Here is a 14,634-nt window from a genome sequence, read left to right on the forward strand (position 1 = left end):
TGTCATTAATTACAGAATAGGTGTCAGGAGACTTATACAGGGGGAAATAGCCAAAAGTCTACTCAAGCAGGTAACCAATTAACTGATTTTGAGCTTACTGAATTTGTTCTAATCATTGGAGATAAAATGGTGAGTGGATCAGTTGTTGTCACCAACAAGGAACTTGCAGTTATGCAAAGATTGCTGAATATTCATAGTTCATTTAACAATAATTTTTAAAAGTACCTGCAAGGACAAGGGTACAAAATGATCCTAAGATCATTAGGAAAGTTTGCCTATTCTGGGCTTTCAGTAAACTATATGTATGAAAGTGTCTTTGTGGGAGTTTATGTATGATTCATATCTCTAAGTAGATCCTTGCCACCTTGTAAACACCCATTTGTCCTTTCCAATGCAGCTCCCATGTGATCTTATTAGCACACCCAGCCTTATGGTGTGTCTCTCTCCCTTCTGCACAGACAGTGATTACTGCATGAGTTACCTTTTGTGGGAACTTACTGTACTGGGATGCTCTAAGACATAGTTTTCCATGAATATCCATTGTAGATTGTGAACTATCTGAGGGCAGGTATGAGCCACCTGTGTCTAGCATAAAGCCATAAAGCATTCCACAGAAAACCCCATCAAGACATGTAATCAGATTGAAGGGTGTCTATAATGAAGGAATAAGACTTATTAACTTTGTATTTTTTTAAATCTCCATAACTGCTTTATATTAATATGTGTAGGGAAGCAATAGGCGATAAAAGTCAAAGGGCAAATAAAGATGTTATCCGGAAGTACAGAGGAGATATAAACATTAGGAAGTGAGGGCATTTCACAGAAGTACAAACAAATTGTTTGGATGGGAAGCACTTTCATACAGGATGAGTTCCATGTGTTTGTTTTCATTTGCAATGGTCTCAGGTGTTTTCTTCTTCTTTTCCTTGGGCTTTTGAAATATTAAATATTAGCTGACTCTACTGATGGGCACTGGCATTACCAGCTTTATCAAGCCTGACATATCCTCTAAGTCTCTAATATTCTTCACAGTGGTGTTTCTCAATGTGAACTATTTTGTCAACCATGACATTTACTTACAAGGTGGCTGAAGGGTGGATTAGAGGCTCCCTCATCATTTTTATACTGCTACTAGCCCTTTTTTCTTAATTCCCATTGATAACTTATTAGTTAAACCAACTTACTTCTCTTGAAGTTCAGGGTGAAACAGTTTAAAATTTATGCTTCAGAGATTACTTTAAATAAGCCAGTTCTGTTTTTATTTCAGTTCTCATTACCCTCAAGAAATGGATCTCTCTAATAATTTCTTTAAATCAAGTCAAAATCCCAATTCTCTTTCAATGTGAGAGTGTGTATACTTTCACATGCACATGTGTTTACAAATATGTAGTATCATACATCTCAAGTGATTGATATATTGAACACAAAAGTGTTTGGAAATGGGAGTTGAAAAGTCAGACAAGTAGAGAACACAAAAACTGTATAAGCATGTGTGTGTGTTTACTCTAATTGAAATGAGAAAAACAGGAAAATACCTAAAAGTACTGATCATTTAGTCAGCATTTTTTATAAATTTCATTTCAAGTTCAAAAAATAAAATAACAGATAAAAGGTAGTTCAGCAAACCATGGAAGCACGACCTTAAAAAATCTTGTCTTGGAGAGAGGATGTAGCTCAGTGGTTTGAGTGCCTGCTTCTCATGTACGAGGTTATGGGTTCAATCCCTGGTACCTCCTAAAAAAAATCCTGTCCAGGCACATTTATCCCACACAATCCCCAAAACAAACTCAACAGCTTATCCAGTGTTCTGAAAGACAAACAAATGAGCACAGATTGGTGAATTGGCATTATCAACGTCTCCTTGTTAATAAAAAAAGAAGAAAAAAATGCTTGATCATATTCACACCTGATAAAACTAAATCCCATGTTCTTTTTTGGTTTGACCTTTATTATTGATATAATACCATCCTTGCCTTAGCTACAAAAATATTACAATGTTATTGCTTATAATCTATGTTATATTAGTTGTATTTTTCCCATTTATCACCACTTTCTTTAACACCTTGTAATAGAGGAACATTCTTGTATTTGGATTATTAACTAAAATCCTCATTTACCACCAAAATCTCTGTTATACAGTCCCTAAATTATCCTCTAGCTCTCTTTCGATTAACATTAACCTCCCTAGACTACCCCTTTCAGCCACAATCACATTTAAAAATCAGCAGTGTTAGTTACACTCATTCTGTTGTTTTCCCATCCACTCTATCCATTTCCACATATGTACAATTGACTTATTAAATATTCTACATACAGCACCAGCTTCCCCTGCATTTTAAAACTATGGATTGTTTTTAAACTATGAAAGTTATTTGGAAATATCCTCTTAATTTTTAAGCAGATGTCTAGTGTCATGTGGAGATAGCTTCTGGCAGTGTTCAAGAGTTTTCATTGGGCTCTGTGGGCATAGCATCAGTTTCTACTCCTTTCATTTCTGTGCTCAATTCTGACATCAGTACCATATGGAGAAAGTCCTTTTGGTAACAGATTTTAGTTTTGACTTTTCCCTTTTTATTTCTCATGGGGAAGCAAAAGAGGCTTGCTAATTCCTTTACACACTGGCCTCTACCTTACTGATCCCTCCCTCCTCTCCAAGAGGTCAGGAAACACTGCCTTCCACACTTTCCCTGAGCCAATGAAAAGTGAGCTGAGCAATTGTTCTTGAGCCATTAGACTCCATTGGGTCACACATGGGTAAATTAGCATTTCAAGAAATATTATTTGGAGAGAAAAAGTAATTGCAAGAATAGAAAAGATATAAAAGGCTTCCTGGACAACCAATGACCCTTTACATATTGGATTTTAAAATTCAATGCATACTTTGATTGTCCTTGCAAATCCACAGAGAAAGAAAAAAGGCGCCTAGCAAAATAGGATATGGGATATCGGGAGTTCTTCAAAATAATATAAAACAAACTCACAAAATATCTGAAATGCTAATTTCATTAGCCTTTATGACAATCAGAGCACCTCTGTCCATAAAAAGAAAAAATATGAAAAACCAATTATCAGTGTTATTAATAATTAACCCAAGCCACACAAAAAGAAAATGTAATAGCAGTTTTAAAAATTACAATAGTCACTTAATTGCAATTTTCATGACTCACACTAACGATGGCATGAGAAGTTAGTCTTAATTACAATTCGCTGCAAATGGATTTTACATGAATAGTTAGAATAGGTCAATTCTAGGGCTGGATGTTAACTGTTTTAATCATTGTAATTCATTGATTACCCCTATGTCCTTAATTTTCATCTTTATTCTTCTCATGATCAGAAATCTGAAATGTGCCTGTTTATCAAGAAGATCTGTTAAGATTTCCTTTGGTCTGGCTCTTTTATATTTGTTCTGGCAGCATGCTGAGGTAGAAAGAGCCTTGCATTTCAACCTATTCAGTATATGGATTCTAGATTAAAATCATGTACAGACAGGAAATCACCTACCATTTTCCTGTGTATCATTCTTTTTCTAGTGAGCACAAATATGAGAAAATCACCACGGACGGGTAAGTGTGGCAGTCCCCACTTATTAGTTACCTTTAGTTTCCTGCCTACTTTGTCCTACACAGTCACTATTTTCTATTTCTTTCTTAAGGAAGTTTTAGATTACATATATGTTATATAAAAAAATAGGGGATTCTCACATGCCCCACCCTCGCCCCCTCCCACGTTTTCCCACATTAACAGCTTTTGTTCGTGTGGTACATTTGTCACAACTGATGAACACATTTAGAAGCGTTGCTGCTAACCGTGGTCTATAGTGTACAGTATAGTTTACGCTCTGCTGTGCAATATTTTATAGGTTATGACAAAATGTATAATGGCCAAGCACTGTCACCTTTAAACCCTTCAGGAATCGAAATGAGGGAGAAGTGGGTAATTCACAATTGACTGGGTTAAATATCCATTCGTTCAGAAAGTACTTTTATTCATTTCAGTATTCCTCACATTAATTTTTTGTGTCCATTATGACTGTAAGACTGTTTTAAATAGTCGTTCCTTCTCTTTTGGAATAGTCTGTTAACTTTCCAATAATTTCCCTGAATCTGGTCTTGCCAATATAAAAACAAGACCTGCATACTTTCATGAGATTAATCTTGCTGGATTGTAATTATGTGTTAAACAACAACAATAACAAAACCTGACAGTTGTATATTGCCTAATAAATAAAATGAGGGTCATTTACTTAGCACGAAATGTTCTCCAATATACTGTAAGTTAACTTTCTGGCCTTGTTTCCAAATATTATACCTTGTCAAGATATTTCTTCCAAAATAGTTTAGTAGACTTCCTACCTACTAAAGATGACCTTATAGAGGAAATAAATAGACACACTGAAACCCATTCCCAAAGGAAGGGTACAACATCTAAAGACAGACTTGATTCTGATCAATTCTGGAAGTATAGAGGATTGAAGGAAAAGGTACCCACAGGTAGATGATAGGAGCTTAGCTCTGAGAGAATGCTGTGAATGGGTACAAGAACATTGTTTGAGCTAGGTCACTCTAGAGGAAGATATTGACTGTAGAGGACAGTTCAAGACCTACCTGTGTTCAAATTTTAGGCCCAACAAGCAAATTTCTCTTAACTGAAATACACTCTTACCAGGAAGAGGGTTACCTGCAGGAAGGGCACAAACTATCTTGGTTGGACAATCAATGTATCTGCCATTATAAATAAGACATTACAATTTTGTTTCAATTATCAGTCTTATTTGAATATGCTTGATCCATTAGCAACCGTCTTACTCATCTGTGTCTACAAATGAAGTTTATTTTATGGGTCTTCCAGGTTCCTATAAAGATAGGGACAAATCATAGCATATCACAAGGTCATGTAATCCATAGTGTTCTCTTGCTCATCTGCTTCCTAGAATTTCCCTGGGTACTTGCTCTGCCTCTCCATTCATAGTTTCTTTATAAACATCATAAGCAGCTCTGAATGATAAATATCTTTATTTTCTACCATTCATTCTTTGCTTCATACATTATTAAAAAATTGACTGCTCCTTAAGTCAAATTTGAAGAGGCTTCTTTGTAAGGTGACCAAGGAGCAGTAAGAAGAAAACACATCTTCTGTGCACTTCACCTCTGGGAGAGTATGAAAAGAAAAATACAGCCACTTCAGAAAGGGGTATTAGATGGGCTCCCAAGGCCACAGCTGCAGCAGTACATGACTGGCCAATTTAATCATAAGGCTCGGCTAGCAGCGTGGCCTGGGTGGACTGGATTAAAACAGAGATATGAGTTTTTCTTATAATCTTGGTTTGCATTTTATGGGCTTGCTGTTTTAAAGGTAGTTCTTTTCATTGCTCTCCACTAAGAAGCTTGCTGCATTTTAATGCCGGACCAAGACATATTCCTGCTACCTACAGAAGTTCTATGTCATCAGGGATGGGGATCAAGCAGGTAGGAACCCAAAGAGAAGTGCCGGGCCTATTTTAGAGCTGGCAAATCTACCTACCAAAACTAGAGCCTGGAGGATGCCCTGACATCTTAGACATCATATTCCATCACTAGGTGCACTAAGCTGTGCTGTAAGTAGAGGCCTCTGCTGGACTTTAGAATTTGAGGAAATTGCCATTGAATATGTGCTTGCATCAGTTAGAATGTGTGGAGATTTATGCTGGCATATTTCAGAGTATTTTAGCTGGATCAGTACTTAGCTATCAGCAGAGATTACTAGATTTCATGACACTTTACCCAGAGCTATGGGACCAGGTGAATCCTTTTTCACTGTGTTCTTAATTACAAGTAATTACTGGAAGATGCAAATAGGGGACAAGGTGGGAAAGGATTGAGGGAGAGGTCTGTAACTGGTGATTCATGGAAACAGAAAAAAGATGGTCTCCTAGGTCAATCCCCACGACTGATGATGGTTCGCTGAATTAAAACTCTCTTGGTTCAGTATAGCGAGAGGAGGGACAGACATTCCAAGCAGATGCCCAAGGCCTAGGACACAGGCCTCCCGAAGACATAAGAACAACACAAATGCTCACAACCCACCCCCACAACCAGAACAACAAGCGTTGAACAACAAATAACCCAAATCCTGCTGAAAGATTTACAAAAAATGTGGGAAGAGACACTCTCAAGTGCAGCACGAAGGGGAGAAGTGAAGCTGGGAATGGAGGACCGGATGCTAAGACAAACTAGCGCCATCCTAAGCACAAGGTAAAGCGGGAGGAATGTGGAGCCTGAAGTGCAGAGAGAGTCATAGCCCCAAACTCCATTCAACTTTTGGATAGGTGAACCAAATCCTCACACTAACGGTCTAGTAGAAGGAAAAGCATGCCTAAACAACAATGGAACTCTCTCCTATCCAACATAAAAAGTCTAACTTTCAGCAAAAAAAGGAGGCATATGAATAAACAATAAATGATACACAGGAAAGAGAAAAATCAGTCAATAGATGGGACATGTTAAAAATATTACAGGGAGCAGATGTGGCTCAAGCAGTTGAGTGCCTGTTTCTCACATGGAAGTTCCCAGGTTTGATCCCGGTACCTCCTTTAAAAAAACAAACAAACAAACAACAATTAAACAAATGAAAAAATCAACTCAGGGGAGCTGATGTGGCTCAGTGGTTGAGTGCCAGCTTCCCACATTTGAGGTCCTGGGTTTAGTCACCAGACGTAGTGCTGAAATAAACAAACAAGCAAAAACAAACACCATTATTAGACAAGGAATTTAAAATAACAATGATAAATCTGTTAAAGTCTCTAGTGAGAAAGGGAGACACCAGGTACTATCACGTAATTTCAGCAAAGAGACAGATACTATGAGAAAGAATCAAATAGAAATGTAGAAATGAAGCAAACAGAAAACCCAGTAGCAAAAGTGGATAATGAAAATAAGCCATACCCAAAAGGACAAATACTGTATAATCTTACTTTTAAGAAATAAGTGTAATGAGCAAACTCAATGAGTTAACATCTAGAATGTAAGTTACCAGGTGATAGAATTATGGTAGAGAATGGGGAGTTGACAATTTGTGCAGTATTTTGAATGTTTGAATGCAAATGTTTGGAAGTGGCTAGAGGTGATGGTAGCCCATTATTGAGGAGTGTAATTAACAAAGCTGAACTGTGCTGTGATTGTAGTTCACAGGAGAATTTGGGGGTTGTGTATGTCACTAGAAGGAAAGCTAGAGGATGAAACATGGGACTGTATAACACAGCAAATCCTGTTGTGGACAATGAATGTGGTTAATAGCACAAATATAAGAATATTCTTCTGTGAACAAATGTACATCATTATCACAAGGCGTTATTAATAGGGTGGTATATGGGAAAAAATATACCTAAAGCAAACCACAAACTATAGTTAAGAGTAATATTTTAATATTCTTTCATTAATCGTAACTAAGGTACCTCACCAATGGTGGGAACAGGGCCATATAAAGGGTGCTTTAGTTTGCTAAAGGGCGGCCAATGCAAAGTATCAGAAATGGGTTGGCTTTTATAAAGGGGATTTATTGAGGGTAAAAGCTTACAGTTCTGAGGTCTCTGAAACGTCCTGATGAAAGCATCAGCAGACATGCTTTCTCACCAAATTCAGCTGCCACGTGTCAAAGCAAGACAGCCCGCACCTCGGCCTCGCCTCTGGGCTCACCGCCTCTGTCTCGGGGCTTCTTCCTTCCCCACGTGGGCTGTGGGCTGTCAGGTGCAGAGCAGGCCGCGCCCCTCGGGCGCTCCGCGGGCCCAGCCTCTCCACGGCTTCCGGGTACGTGATCCGCGAGCGCTCTCTCGCCTGGCGTGGGCCCTTCTCTTAGGGTTTCTCTCTGGAGTCCCGCTGCGGGCAGAACCGGAGTCCTTTTGCTCCCACGGCAGCTGCCTTGCTGGGGTCGTGCTGCCTCCCCACGGCTCCCCCAGCAGGGAGCGGAGACGCGCGGGGAACCCGCCTCACTGGCGTCGTCCAGGTTTGTAAACCGGAATGGGTTCGTTTAGAACACAATCTTTTGCTCTTTGGGATTCATAAAATTCAAACCGTCACGAAGGGCATGGGGTTTTTCTTTTTGCAGCAATGGCAATGTTCTAAAATTGTGGGGGTGATTACACAACTCTGTGATTATACTGAGAGTCATTGACACTTTAGATGATTTTATGGCATCTGAAAAAATATTTTTTAAAATTTGAATAACGCCCTTATCAACAAACTAAAGACAAACAGGGAAATAATTAATGAACTTGAAGATGTCAATAATATTAAAACTAAAATATTGATATCAGAAGAGAGAGAGAAACAGTGAATTTAAATCAGAACATAGCACCCAAGAGCTGTGAGACGAAGTCAAATAGTTTAATGTGTGTGGAACTGGAATCCCAGGAGTAGAAAAGAAAGAGAACAAGGTAGAAAATTTTAATTACATTCAAGAATTTTCCAAAGTTAACACAGACTCCAAAACACAGATACAAGATGCTCAAAGAACGCAAAGCTAGACAAATACCCTAAACACATACAAACATTTAAAATAGCAAGCAAGCAAGCAAAACAAATGAATTACAGCAAAACACATACACATAAACCTACAACTAGCCATATGGAATTCAAACTGCTAAAAAACAAAGACAAAGAGAAAATCTTGAAGGTATGTGGGAAATATATACATTATATATAGAGAGAAACAAAGATATGCATTACAGCACATTTTTTTTCCCAATAAAAATTGTAGGCCAGAGACAATGGAGTGGTATATTAAAAATTGCTGGAAAAATAATCTATGATCTTAGAATTCTACACTCAGAAAAAATATATTTCAAAGATGAAGGAGAAATATAGGCTTTCTAAGATAAACAAAATTCAAGAAAATTCTTACAGTTCAAGAAATATTCAAGGTAGTTCTTCAGTCAGAAGGTATATAATATAGAGAAATTTGAATCTACACAAATAAATGAAAAGGACAGGAAGTTAATAAAGATAAAATTAAAGTTCATTAGATTCTTATTTTAATTTATCTGAAAACAACTGGTTTTCAAAAGGAAATATGATGGTAATATACTGTGTGTTGAGAGCAAATATAAAAGTAAAATATATAACAAAAATAGTACTAAGAATGGCGGAAGGAATATACTGCTGTAGAGTCCTTAAAATACATGTAAAAAACTATAATATTGTATTATTTTATTCAAAGTCAAATTCTGATTATTTAAATAGATATCTTGAAACCTTAAAAAAACTACAAACAATTTAAAAGAGGTATAAATACTAGACTGACAATGGATATAAAATACAGTTATTAAAATGCTTAATTTATCTGACACAAATCATACAAAGAAGAAATAAGAAAGAATGAATGGAAGAACTGGAAAACAGCAAAATAGTAGACTTTAATCCAGTTTTATATAATAACATTCATAGAAATCTGAAAATGCCAACAAAAGGAAATATTGATGGATTAAAAAAATACTTCAAGAACCAAATATATGTCACTTACAAAACCTCCTCAAACTTTAAGATATATGTAGTATGAAAAATATACTTCTTGGTTAAGCTTGCTAAAGGCTGTCAGTGCAATATACTACAAATGAGTTGGTTTTCATAATGGGATTTATGATGTTAAGAGCTCCCAGTTTTGATGTTAGGACAAGTCCAAATCAAGACATCATCAGAGATGCGGTGTCCCTGGAGTTTGGTTCCTGGCAACCCTGGATGTCCGCCATGTGGCAAGGCAGTGTGGCAGTGTCTGCTGGTCCAGGTCTCTGCCTTCTCCTCCAGGCGCACGTTCTCCCTGGGCTCCGCTGTGGGTGGTCAAGCACATGGCAGGGCACACCGCCTGTCCACTCGTCTCATCCCTTCCCTCTGGGCCTCGCCGTGACTTCTGCTTCATGCTGCTCCATTTATGACTTTTGTTCTCTCCTGGGTTCTTCTCTGAGATCCTGGGTTCCTTCTGTATATTTCTGTGGCTTTTTCTCTGTGTGTCTGTGGCTTTTTACTCCTCCATTTATAAAGAACTCCAGTAAGGGGGTTAAGATCTGCCCTGGGTCCACAATCTAATCAGAGGCTCTCATCTGAAGCAATCTGTTAAAAAATGATCCAATCAAAAGTTCCCTTAACTGAGTCTAATCAAAAGGTCCTATCCACAATGGGTTTAAAGGTACAGAAAAGTTTCCCTTTAAAAAGAGGATTTTCTGGGGTCCATAAAAGACTCAAACCAGGTCAAATCTTGTGGCAGTTTGAAGCTGGGAGGACTCCAGATCATTTCCTTAGAGCTAATCGATTCCTGTGCATGCGAATCTACTGTAGGTGGAAACTTTTGATTAAATTACCTCAGTCAAGGGCTGTTGATCAGTGTGTGACCCAGATTTGGTAATAACTCTTTTACTGGAGTCCTTTATAAATGGAGGAAATATGCAGAGACACAGAGAAAAACTCTGAGAAGCTGAGAGACAAAGTGGTACCCGGGAGAGGGGAAGCCACAGGAACAGGGAGAGAGCTGGGGCAGCCACAAGCTGAAAGCAACTGTCCTGGAGGCACAGGTGGAGACTGCACCTGCACCGCTGGGCCCTTGCATGTGCCTGGTGGCCCCCAGCTGTGGCTTGGGAGAAAGCATCCTGATGATGCCTCGATGTGGACATTTTTCTCAGCCATGGAATTGAAAGCTTATAAATTAATAAGTCTCTATTATTAAAGCCAGCCCATTTCTGGTATATTGCCTTAGCAACCTTTACAAAACTAAGACAAATGTATATGCTAATTTTTAAAAGATGAATTTACTGTATTAAAATCAGAAAACATACTTCAAAACAAGAAATGTTTCCAAGGATAAAGAATGATAGTGTGTGATGATATAAGTATCAATTCTCCAAGAGGTCAAAATGATCCTAAATGTATATGCAGCTAATAATAGAGTTTTGAATACATGAGGAAAAACAACTGCTAGAGCTAAAAGGAGAAATAGACAATGTCACATTTATATTTGGAGAATTTAACTCTCCTTTCTTGTTAGTTGGTAGAATAAGAGGAGGAAATTCAGTAACAGCATAAACATCTGAATGAAACTATTATCTGCCTGTCCCTAATGGACAATGACAGAACAGTCCACCCAGCAATAGCAGCAGAGCACGTACTCTGTTGTAGTCCATATGTATTATTCACAAATATAGATAATATACTTGACTTTCAGCAAACCTTAGGAAATTTAAGAGAATGTAGGTCATACACACTATGTTCACTGTCCAAAATAAAATTAAACTAGAAACAAAAATAAATCTAGAAAATTCTCAGATATTTAAAATTAAACAATGCATTTTAAGATAAACCATATGTAAAATAAAATATCTCAAAGGACATTAAAATGTTTGGTCTAAATGAAAATGAAAATATATTATATCAAATTTGTTAGAAGCAGCTAAAGCAGTGATTGGAGAGAACTTCATGGCATGAAAGGTTATATGAAAAAAGAAAAATGGTATCAAATCAGTAATATAATATTCGATCTTATCAAGCTAGAAAAGTGACAAAGTAACATAAAACAAGCAAAAAAGTAATAATGATAAGAGCAGAACTTGATGGGTTTTAAGGTAAAACAATATAACAAATCCTTGAAGCAAAGAGGCAGTTCTTTGAAAAGATAGTACAATTGATAATACTGACCCAGAAACAAAGACAGAAGACACAAATTACAAATATCATAAGCCAAAGAGGGCACATCACAAGTGATCCAACAGATACTAAAATAAGGGTAAAAGAATTCTATAAGCAACTACTCTGTGCCCACAAATTGGACAGCAAATGAAATGGATCAATCCTTTAAAGACACAAACCGTCAAAACTCACTGAAGAAGAAACAGATAATCTAAATAGCTTATTATTTATAGAATACAATATGTATACTTTAAAACCTTCCAACAAAGAAAATTAAAGACGCAGAAAGTTTCACTGGTGAATTCTACCAAATTTTTAATGAAAATTTTATATCAATTCTACATAATATTTTCCAATAAATAGAATTGTAGGGAACACTTTTCAAGTAATTTCATGAGGCCAGTATCAAGTTGAAAAAAAAGCATGCAATAGTATTACAATAAATTGAAATTTCATGACCAATATTCCTCAGAAACCTAGATGCAAATATCCGCTAAGATAATATATCATGAAAAAAGGGCTTTGTCCTAGGAATACAAGGCTACTTAAACACTTGGAAAATCAATAAATATAGTTTACCATAGTTATGGACTAAAGAAGAAAAACCATATTATCATTTCAATTAATGCAGAAAAATCATTTTCTATAATTCAACTATTTACTGTAAAGACTTTCAGCAAACTAGAAACTTTCATGATCTGTGGAACAAAAAACATCTATGAAAACCTATAGCTAGCATTATACCTAAATGTAAAATAATGATTTACCTCTAAGATCATGAATAAGGAAGAAATCTCCATTCTTACTTCCCCTATTCAATAGCATGCTGGAAGTCCTAGTTGAGAAAATTAAGTAAAAGGCACACATATTAAAGAGACAATAAGATTTTCTGTTCATCAATGACATGCATGTCTATGTATAAGATCTTGCAGAATTTTCCTAAAAGCTCTCAGAACTAATAAATAAGTTTATCATGATTTTATTACATACAATCAATATACAAAACTCAACTATATTTCTGTGCTCTAGCAATGAATAATTGGAATTAAAATTTTTATGTGCCATTTAAAATAGCAACAAAAATGGCAAACTTAAGAATACGTTTAACAAAATGTGTACAGGCTCTGTATACTGAAAATTATAAAATAATATTTTCAGTACACAAAAATTAAACAATTGGAAACATCTACCATGTTCATGGTTTATAAATCTTAATATTTTGAAGATGTCAATTTCCCTCATTTTGACTTTGAGATCCAAAGCAGTCCCCATCAAAATCTCAGAACACATTTTTGGTAGATATTAGTAATCTGATTTTTAAGTTTATATCAAAGGACAAAATATATTTGTAAAAATGTCAGAATTGGAGGATTCACACTACCTATTTTAAATCTTACTAGAAAGCTATAATAATCAAGAGAGTGTGGCATTTTGGTGGAAGAATAGAACACAAAGATTAATGGAATAGAATTGACAGTTCAGAAATATGCTCATGGGAGTGGATGTGGGCCAAGCAGTTGAGCACCTGCCTCCCACACAGAAGGTCCTGGGTTCGATCCCCAGTACTGCCTAAGAACAAACAAACAAAAAACCAACTTTCAATGGGGAGTGGATATAGCTCAGTGGTTGAGTGCCTGCTTCCCTTATATGAAGTCCTGGATTCAATCCCCAGTACCCCCATAAAGAAATGCCCATATTAATATAGTTTACTGATTTGACAAAGGTACAAAAACAATTCAATGGAGAAAGTTTATTTTTTCAACATTTAGTGCCAGAAAAGTTAGATGTCCATTTGCAAAAAATGTGTACTTCAACCTATTTCTCCTATGTTATATAAATATTAACTCAAAATGAATCGTAGACCTAAAGGCAAACTGTAAAACTATGAAATGCCCAGGAAAAAATGGAAAATATTTGTGAACCTGGATTAGGCAAATAGTTGCTCCAGATAACTCCAAGCGTGAGCCATAAAAATTTAAAATGATAAATAGGACTTTACCAAAGTTTTAAACTTTTGCTCCACAATCGGCAGTGTTCAGGAAACAAAAAGACAAGATGAGAAAAGTTACTTGTGATTCACATATTTGAAAAAGGACTTATATCCACAATATACAGAGAACTCTAAAAAACTCAAGAATAAGAATACAGAAAAAGCCAACTAGAGAATGGTCACAATCCTTGAATGGGTACTTCAACAAAGTGCATGCGTGAAAAATGAGCACATGGTGAGATGCACAATGTTATTAGTCAAATGCAACTTAATACCTCAACAACAGTGCCTATTAAAATGGCCAGTTATGTTCATGCACACGCACATGTTATAACATAAAATCTTGGTGAGCATGCAGAGAAACAGGGAGACATAAATATTCCTGGTGGGATTGCAAAACAGCCACTTGGATAAATAACTTGGCAGTTTTGTATAAAGATAAATATACACTGACCAGATAACACAACAATCCCCTATAAGTATCACCCCAAGAGAAATGAAAACTTACGTTCATACAACAGTTAAATAACATTCTGAAAATGGCAAAATTGTAGGGGCAGAAGCCAGATCTTGTGATTGCAGGATTTGGGGTTGGGGAAGGGTCTGACCACAGAAGGGCAGGATGAGGAAATTATTTGGGGCGATGAATCTGTTGCATTTCTTGAAGAAATTGTTCTGTTTAACTACACATTTGTTAAAAGCCATATAACTATACAACAAAGAGTTTTATTCTATTTAAATTAAAAAACAAAACATATCAAGTTATTTTTGTGGAAGGTGATATCTGTCTTAGTTTGGTTTAAGTCTGAATGCCTGTGATCTTGATGTCCGGATCAATTGATGATACTGTAGAGAAAGGTGATATTGAGGGATTTAGAGTCATAGACCTGATGGGAGTAAGGGAGAAGGCAAGCAAAGGGGATTGATATGTGTTAAGAATTAATATATCTTGGGCTCTTTTCAAAGCCCTTAATATGCATGATTGATTTTTCTTCATGT

At 36.5% G+C, this 14,634-nt stretch overlaps 1 pseudogene; it reads left to right on the forward strand.

Annotated features, from left to right (window-relative positions):
* The first annotated feature begins 7,580 nt into the window (after window positions 1–7,580).
* The window catches only part of LOC101419528 (tubulin alpha-1B chain pseudogene), a 59,759-nt pseudogene continuing 52,705 nt past the window's right edge, over window positions 7,581–14,634 (forward strand).

Source organism: Dasypus novemcinctus, chromosome 7, assembly GCF_030445035.2.
Source record: "Dasypus novemcinctus isolate mDasNov1 chromosome 7, mDasNov1.1.hap2, whole genome shotgun sequence".
In the NCBI taxonomy this organism is placed as follows: domain Eukaryota; kingdom Metazoa; phylum Chordata; class Mammalia; order Cingulata; family Dasypodidae; genus Dasypus; species Dasypus novemcinctus.